Source organism: Globicephala melas, chromosome 2 (assembly GCF_963455315.2).
Source record: "Globicephala melas chromosome 2, mGloMel1.2, whole genome shotgun sequence".
Lineage (NCBI taxonomy): Eukaryota > Metazoa > Chordata > Mammalia > Artiodactyla > Delphinidae > Globicephala > Globicephala melas.
The window spans coordinates 60,804,018-60,811,542 of NC_083315.2; positions in this window are offsets into that span (position 1 = coordinate 60,804,018).

A 7,525-nucleotide genomic window follows, 5' to 3' on the forward strand; every position below is an offset into this window, starting at 1 on the left:
TTTCCCAGGAGGAGGATTGGAGGCAGAGCAGTAGTAGGAGAGGGAAGAGACCCCCTTGGTGGCACAGACGTGCAAGAGGTGACTGGCTGCTGCTGGAGGGCAGGCTCACAACCTCACTTTCTTCCTGAAGGAAGTTCTCCCAAAGCCACTGTGTGAGAGGGGGGCGAGGGCAGGCCGCAGCAGATTTGGTCCCAGGGCTGCTGAAAGAGAGGCAGAAACTAAGATCCACTACTTCTGGGGGAAGGGTAAGTCAACGCACCCACTTGTCCCTGTGGGAGGGGCAGGAAATGTTCTCCTGTCCAAGACCCACAGACGACGGTCAGGAACACTGCCAAGGCCCACCCTCTGAGCCCCAGGTGCGCAGGCTCAGTGAGGCTGGGCCAGGAGGACCGAGAGACAGCAACAGCAGTCTACCACCAAGGGGCGAGGAAGAGCATCTAGAGGGACCCGCTCCGAGGTGGAGGCAGGCAGGGACCTCTGCAGGCAAACAGCGGGGGAAAAACCCTCCAGACCCCAAGGCTGTCTACAAGAAACCCATGTTAAATATAAAGAACTAGTTAAAAGTAAAAGAATGAAGAAAAGACGTGCACTGATCCAAAGCTCAAGTGTCCATATTAACACGAGACAAAGTAGACTACGGAACAGAGAATATTTCCAGGAATCAAGAGGGGCAGTACATTAATGATAAAGAGGTCAAGTTCATCAAGAAGAAAAACAACGTCAAAGTATATGCACTGGAGAACAGACCATCAGGACACATACAAGTACGACTGATAGAACTCAAAGGAGAAATAGGCAAATCCACTTGTCTCTCAATATTTGTTAGAATGAGTGACTAAACAGAAAATCAGCCTGGCTATGGATAACTTGAATAACACTATTAACCAGCTTAATCTGAATGACATTTATAGGATTGACTCCACCCAACAACAGGAGGATACACATTCTTTTCAAGGCATATGGAACTGCACCAAGTCAGACCATATGCTGAGCCATAAAACAAGTCTCAACAAATTAAAAATAATTAAAATCACGCAAGTTTGTTCTCTCACCATAATAAAATTAAACTATAAATCAATAACCGAAAGATATCTGGAAAAACCCCAAATAGTTGCAAATTAAACAACACATTTTTAAATAACTCATGATTCAAAGAAGAAAAAACCAGGAGAGTAATTAGAAACATTTTAATTAAAGTGAAAACACAACATATCAAAAGTTAAAGCAGCACTTAGAGGGAAATTATAGCGTTACATGCTTTATATTAGAAAATAGAAGAGAATATGACTGTTCAGGTAGAGATTTCTTAGATAAGGTAAACAGTACAGTCCATAAAAGAAATAAAAAACATGATTATATTGGCTTTCACCAAAATCAAAAACTTCTGCTCTTCCAAAGGTACTGGTAAGAAAATGAAAATACAAACCACAGATTGGGAAAAACTATTTGCAAAACATGTAACTGATAAAGGATTTGTATCCGGAATAGATAACTCTTCCAACTCTATGATGACAGACAAGTCAATTAAAAATGGGCAAAGGATTTGAACAGAAACTAAATCAAGCATGAGATACGATGGAAAATATGTATGTGAACAGATGCTTAACATGATTAGTCATTAGGGAAATGAAAATTAAAACCACAATGAAATACCACTACATACTTAGTAGAATGGTTTAGAAAACACACATAGGATGCGAAGTGCTGGCAACAGCCACTTCGTGGAGCAATAGCCACTTTGGAAAACAGTTTTTGGCGGTTTTTTGTACAGTTAAACATAACACTTATGTGACTAAGAACCTAATTCCTAGATAGTTACCCAAGAAAAATGAAAATGTATGTCCACTCAAAGACCTGTAGGTGAATGTTGACAGCAGTTTTTTTTTTCATAATGGCCCCAAACCGGAAACAACCCAAAGACATATCTTCTGATAAATGGAAAAACAAATTGTGGTCCACACAGTGGAATACTACTTAGCAATAAAAAGGAACAAACTATTGGTACATACAACAACATGGAGGAGTTTCAAAAGCATTATGTTAAGAAAAAGAAGACAGATGCAAAAGGCCACATACTGAATGATTCCATTTATATGAGATGCTGGAAAAGACAAAACTGTAGGGACAGAGAGCAGATTAATGGTTGCCAGGGGATGGTGGGTGAGCGGAGAAAATTGACTACAAAGAGGCATAAGAAAACAGGTGATGGAATATTTTACATCTTGATTGTGGGGTGTTTTCTACAACTGCACATACTTGTCAAAACCCGTCAAAATGTATGCCTAAAATGGGTGAATTTTACTGGATGCGGATTATTCCTTAAAATGCCTGAATTATATTGCAAAAGTGAAAGAGACAATAGCTGTGAATCAGAAATAAGATGGCCTGGGGCTTCCCTGGTGGCGCAGTGGTTAAGAATCTGCCTGCCAAAGCAGGGGACGCGGGTTCCATCCCTGGTCCGAGAAGATCCCACATACCACGGAGCAACTAAGCCCCTGTGCCACAACTACTGAGCCTGTGCTCTAGAGCCCGCGAGCCACAACTGCTGAAGCCCGTGCACCTAGAGCCCGTGCTCCACGACAAGAGAAGCCACTGCAGTGAGAAGCCCGCGCAGCGCAACGAAGAGTAGCCCCTGCTCGTCGCAACTAGAGAAAGCCCGCGTGCAGCAACAAAGACCCAACGCAGCCAAAAATAAATGAATAAATAAAGTAATTGAAAAAAATTATCCTAAAGAAATATTTCTAAAAAAAAAAGAAATAAGATGGCCTTTGATGTCACATATTCTGGAAATAGAGTCCTGTGCTATCTGGTGGCCTCCAGGGGCAGTGGCAGTCCTATTTGCTGGCTGAGAAACTCCCAGGCTACTGGGACCCCAGACAGAGGCCAAGGACCCACCTCTCTTGTCTGCCAGGGGTGCGCTGCCAGCTGGATCAAGCCCCTTGGGCCCAGGGTTCTGTTGCCCAGGTCCCCACAGTCAATGTCCCCAAGTTTTTTGGGGGGATGCATATTGATACAGCCAAGAGGGAATTCCGCCGGGACTTAACTATTTAATCAGACGTTGCCAAGCCCAGCAGGGAGAAAGCAGAGAATGTAACATTTAAAAACAAACAAACACTTAAGAACTTCTCAAAAAGGAAAAGAAATGACAAATTATCAACCTAACAGAGTATTCTAGCTGACCGCAAGTTTCCAACAAGTGGCAAGTATTCAAGCTGTAGCCTTTTTGTATTTTTGCAAGCTTTGCACACCTGTTCCATTTTATTTTCTCTGCTTCCTGAGAGGGGCACCTAGGACCATAAAAAGGGAATGTTGTGTCCAAATTGCCTGGATCCAAATATCGGGTCCAGTTTTGCCCCAGCACAGATCTGGGGCACGGGGAAGCGTGCCAAACACTGGGTGCTGGACAATTGTGGGCAACGCTGACTGCATTAGGCAACACCATAACACGGGGTTCCATTTGCTGGCCTTTTATCCAGGGTTTTGTATCCATTGCCAAAGTAAAACTGGTCTGTGGTTATCAACACGAAGGTGGGTAGGGTAGCATGCTTATCTTTGTCAGATTTGAGTGTCAGGATTACGTGAGCTTCGTAAAATCAATTCGGAAGCATAAAATCCATCTATCATTTCCTCCATATGCTTGGGAAAAGTTTAAATAGAGAAGTAGAAATGACCTGTTTTTCCAGTTTGAAAAAATTCATGCGAATACTCTCTGCATCTCGGATCTATTTTAGAGATGACCTGTAAAATTTCTTCTGTAGTTATAGGTGTTTCACTCACTGAGTCAATTTTGGCAATTTACAAATATATTCCTAGAATATTTTTATTTAATGTTGAAACACTGATTAATAAGCATGGAGAATGTATGTACTATTCTCTTAAAGTTCAAAAGTCAGGGACTTCCCTGGTGATCCAGTGGTTAAGAATCCATCTTCCAATGCAGGGAACACGGGTTCGATCCCTGGTCGGGGAACTAAGATCCCACATGCCGCGGGGCAAATAAGATCCCGCGTGCTGCAACTAAGACCCGACGCAGCCAAATAAATAAATATTTTTTAAAAAGTGCATTAACAAAAGTCATCTCCACAGCTGTGTTAATATTTCCTTTTTAACCTTACATTTTGTAGTATTTTTCTTGATTAGACCAGTTGATGGGTTGTCTATTTTAATTTGCTTCTTCCCATAAAGAACACTCTGAATATGAATTCCACTACTTCTAGGAGGAATTATGCTTCTCCTTGCCCAGCCACTTTTTGAGCTGCTGTTTCCAGGAGTCATGAATCCAGAGAGCTGAGGAGGAAGGAGATGAAAGTTTGAACAGTGACCTGGCTGTGCTTCAAGGCACCGGCATGTGGCTTTTTGTCTGGTTTCTGATGCCTTTGAGGATCTGGTGGAAGCCACGCCCCTGTCTCCAGAAATTTGCCTGCGTTTGAACCCTGGCTCTCCTATTTACTTAGCTGAGGGACCTGGGGCAAGTTACATGACTCTCTATGCCTCAGCTTCCCCATCTGCAAAATGGGAATAATAACAGTGCCTTCCTCGTAGGGTCACTGTGAGGATTAAATAGGATAACCTTTGTATAGCATTTAGGGCAGAGCCTGGCACATGGCTAACTGTTCAGGAAGTTAAGCGTCCTCATCATCATCATTAGTGGTATCTCCTGCTGGCTCTTTTTCTCCCTCCACCCCCAGGACGTACTTGTGCTTCCCCACGCCAAGGGCCAGATCTGAGGTGGCTTTGGTGAGCCAAGGCACACTGTGGGGTGATGGAAGTTTGCCCCAACTAGGAGGAGGAAAGGAGTGAGGAGTTAGGGAGGTTGTGGTGGAAGCAGGCAGAGAAAGGAGGTCGAGACAGCTTCCCCCAGACTTGGGACATGGGGGCCATGGCTCTGCTAGTAGCAAGGAGGATGTCCTGCTCCTGGTCGTGCCCTGAGCAGGTATGAACCTTGAGGGACACGCTGCTTGGGTGTCCTTGTGCCCAAGCTTTGCAGGAAGTGGAGACACCCGCCCTCGGGCGTTCAGTCAACAAGCCTGCATGCAGTGACTAGATGGGACCGAAGACCGCAGGGCACCTCTCTGATGTTCTGGGCCTTTTGAGGCCTCCAGGGTGGGAGTAAAATTACTCAGCACATTGAATTTCCCACCTGGTAGCCAGTGGCTCAAAGTGGATTAAATTTCACTTAGAAATTTTTTTTAACTAAGTGATTTCACATAGCCAGGGCGTATGGGAACCAAAATCCATGCCTGCTTCCCCTGCCTTCCATACCTGAGTTTCTTTGTTAAAGCTTTTTCAGGACTTTCTCACTCTTAGAAAGTTCTACTGCTATTTCCAGGGTGATGTGTGTCAGGTGCACCCTTGGGTCCCCGGTTCTGGCTGCTCTCCTCACCCAAATCCCCGGACTTCAGTGAGGTTTCCAGGGTGTGGGCACTGCCTCTCATTCTCCTTGGCCAGCTGGTGCCAGCCCTGCCCGCAGACACTGCCTGTAAGACTAACTCTGGGGGACGGCAGGGGTTGGTGGGGAGGCGCGCAGGGCTTCCCAACAAATGCTGTGGTTGGGTGTGTACCTGATGCAGCCACAGTGCGGAGCAGCTGGGGAGGCCCCATCCCTGGGCATGACCAGCAGAGGCTTTGGAGGACGGCCTTGGTATCTTGACCATGGAGGGGAGATGCCCGGTGGGAGCTGGGGAGTGATCCCCCTGCCCCAAGCTGGAAGGGCGGATGTTGTTAAGCTCACTCAGCCTGATTCAGCAGGGCAAGCAGGAACCTTCCTCAGGAGGCTGGCCCAAGGGGTGGGCATCAGGTGTGGGGCCGCTGCAGGGGCCGTGGAAGCAGGCTGAGGGACCTCCAGCGCAGAGGGGAGGGGCTGGGCGCACAGGCACTGCCGTGGACCAAGAGAGAGCCTCTTTGGCACCCAGCCCCCCGCCGCCCAGGAAAGCCCCGTACTGTTTTCTTGGAATACGGCTTCCAAGGAACAACCCTTTTTTGGTTCAGGCACGAAGGTGGTCTGCTTCTCCTCCCCTTCTGTTCCTCCTGCTGTGGTCTCGCTCATCCTCACCCTCTAGCCCTTCCAGAGCCAGAGCACCTCCTCCCCGAACCAAGAGCCCTGTGCCTCCCCAGGAGCCTCCCTTGAGCATCTGCTGACGCCTGTGGCCTCAGTGGGATAGGCTCCCATTCTAGGCCTCAGCTTTCTGACTTGGGAACTGGGGACTTTTGACCCTACCTCCTAGGTAGACAGTCTGGAATTTGGGGACCTTGTCTCAGCCCTCCCCTTCCCTCCTGGGGGCACCTAGAAAGGAGAGAGGTGGGGCTGGAATCAGGACAGCACCTCTGAGGCACACATGGGTACAGGGTGCAGCAGAACGGGGACCTCTGGATGACAGGCTTCTGCCCCCACCCCTTCTCAGTCCTGCAACCCGGCCCCAGATGGAGAGGGGCAGAGCCACAGCACTCACCCCATGCCAGCACAGACTCAGTGAGGGAAGGCTAGATGGGCTGCAGCCACATTCCACTCCATCCCCTGCCTGGGCTGGTGAGGGGCCCAGGGGCTCCAGTAGGCTGGGGCCAGGTCCTTCTGGAGGCACAGCCCGGCTCCAGGAAGCCCTCCTTCTCCACCCTGGCAGAGTACCTACTTGCTGCCAGGGACCCTGAGGCATGAATCGTGTGAGAGCCGAAAGGGGGACCCCCTTCTCCTTGGAGGATTCTGAGTGCTGAGTGCAATGGGCTGGGGAGACCACAGTGATGTGGAGGGGTGGGTCCAACACCCTGCAGCTCACCCAGTACCTGACTCTGCAGGAGTAGCTTACCGGCTCTCCAGGTCAGCATGTGGGCCAGGCAGGAGAGCATTCCTGTCTTACTGATGGGGAAACTGAGGCCCGGAGGTGTAGTATGCCTTGGCCAAAGTCACACAGCTCACACAGTGAGCAGGAGAACTGGCCCTGGAACCCAGAGCCCTGGTTCTTGGACCAAGTTTCTCTGCCTTTCTCACTAGTGTTACTCCCCTGGGAAGGAAGGGAGCTGGCAGGAGGCAGGTGGGTGCAAAGGTGTCCTGAGGGCATCTGGGAGGGGAAGGAACAGGAGAGGTGCCTTCCTTCTTCTTCTCCCTGCCCCGATCCAGTGTCCAGGAGCTCGGGGTACCACTGCCAGGACAGGGGCTAGAGGGCCACCGCCCCCATCAGCCTCTCCCAAGTAAACTCTTCTCCCTTCCTTTCCTGGGAGACGCTGCCTCCCAGATGAAGGCTCCACGGTTGCCCCCAGGGGCTGTCTCACTAGGTATGGGGTTCACACTGGTGGGTGCACCCGCCCCGCTGTGAGCAGGAAATGTGTCTGATTCTCCTGTGTGTGCTCAGTCCCACCACAGGCCTGGCATTCAGTAGGTGCTCAATAGGAGAGTAAGGGAGCAAGTGGCAGGTGGAGTTGGTGACTGTGCGTGAGCAGGGCGGTGGGAGTGGGAGGCTGCAGGGTGGGTAGTAGTGGAGGGTAAGATACCCAGGGCCCCTCCCCCAGCAGGATGTGGGCTTCTTCCCACGCA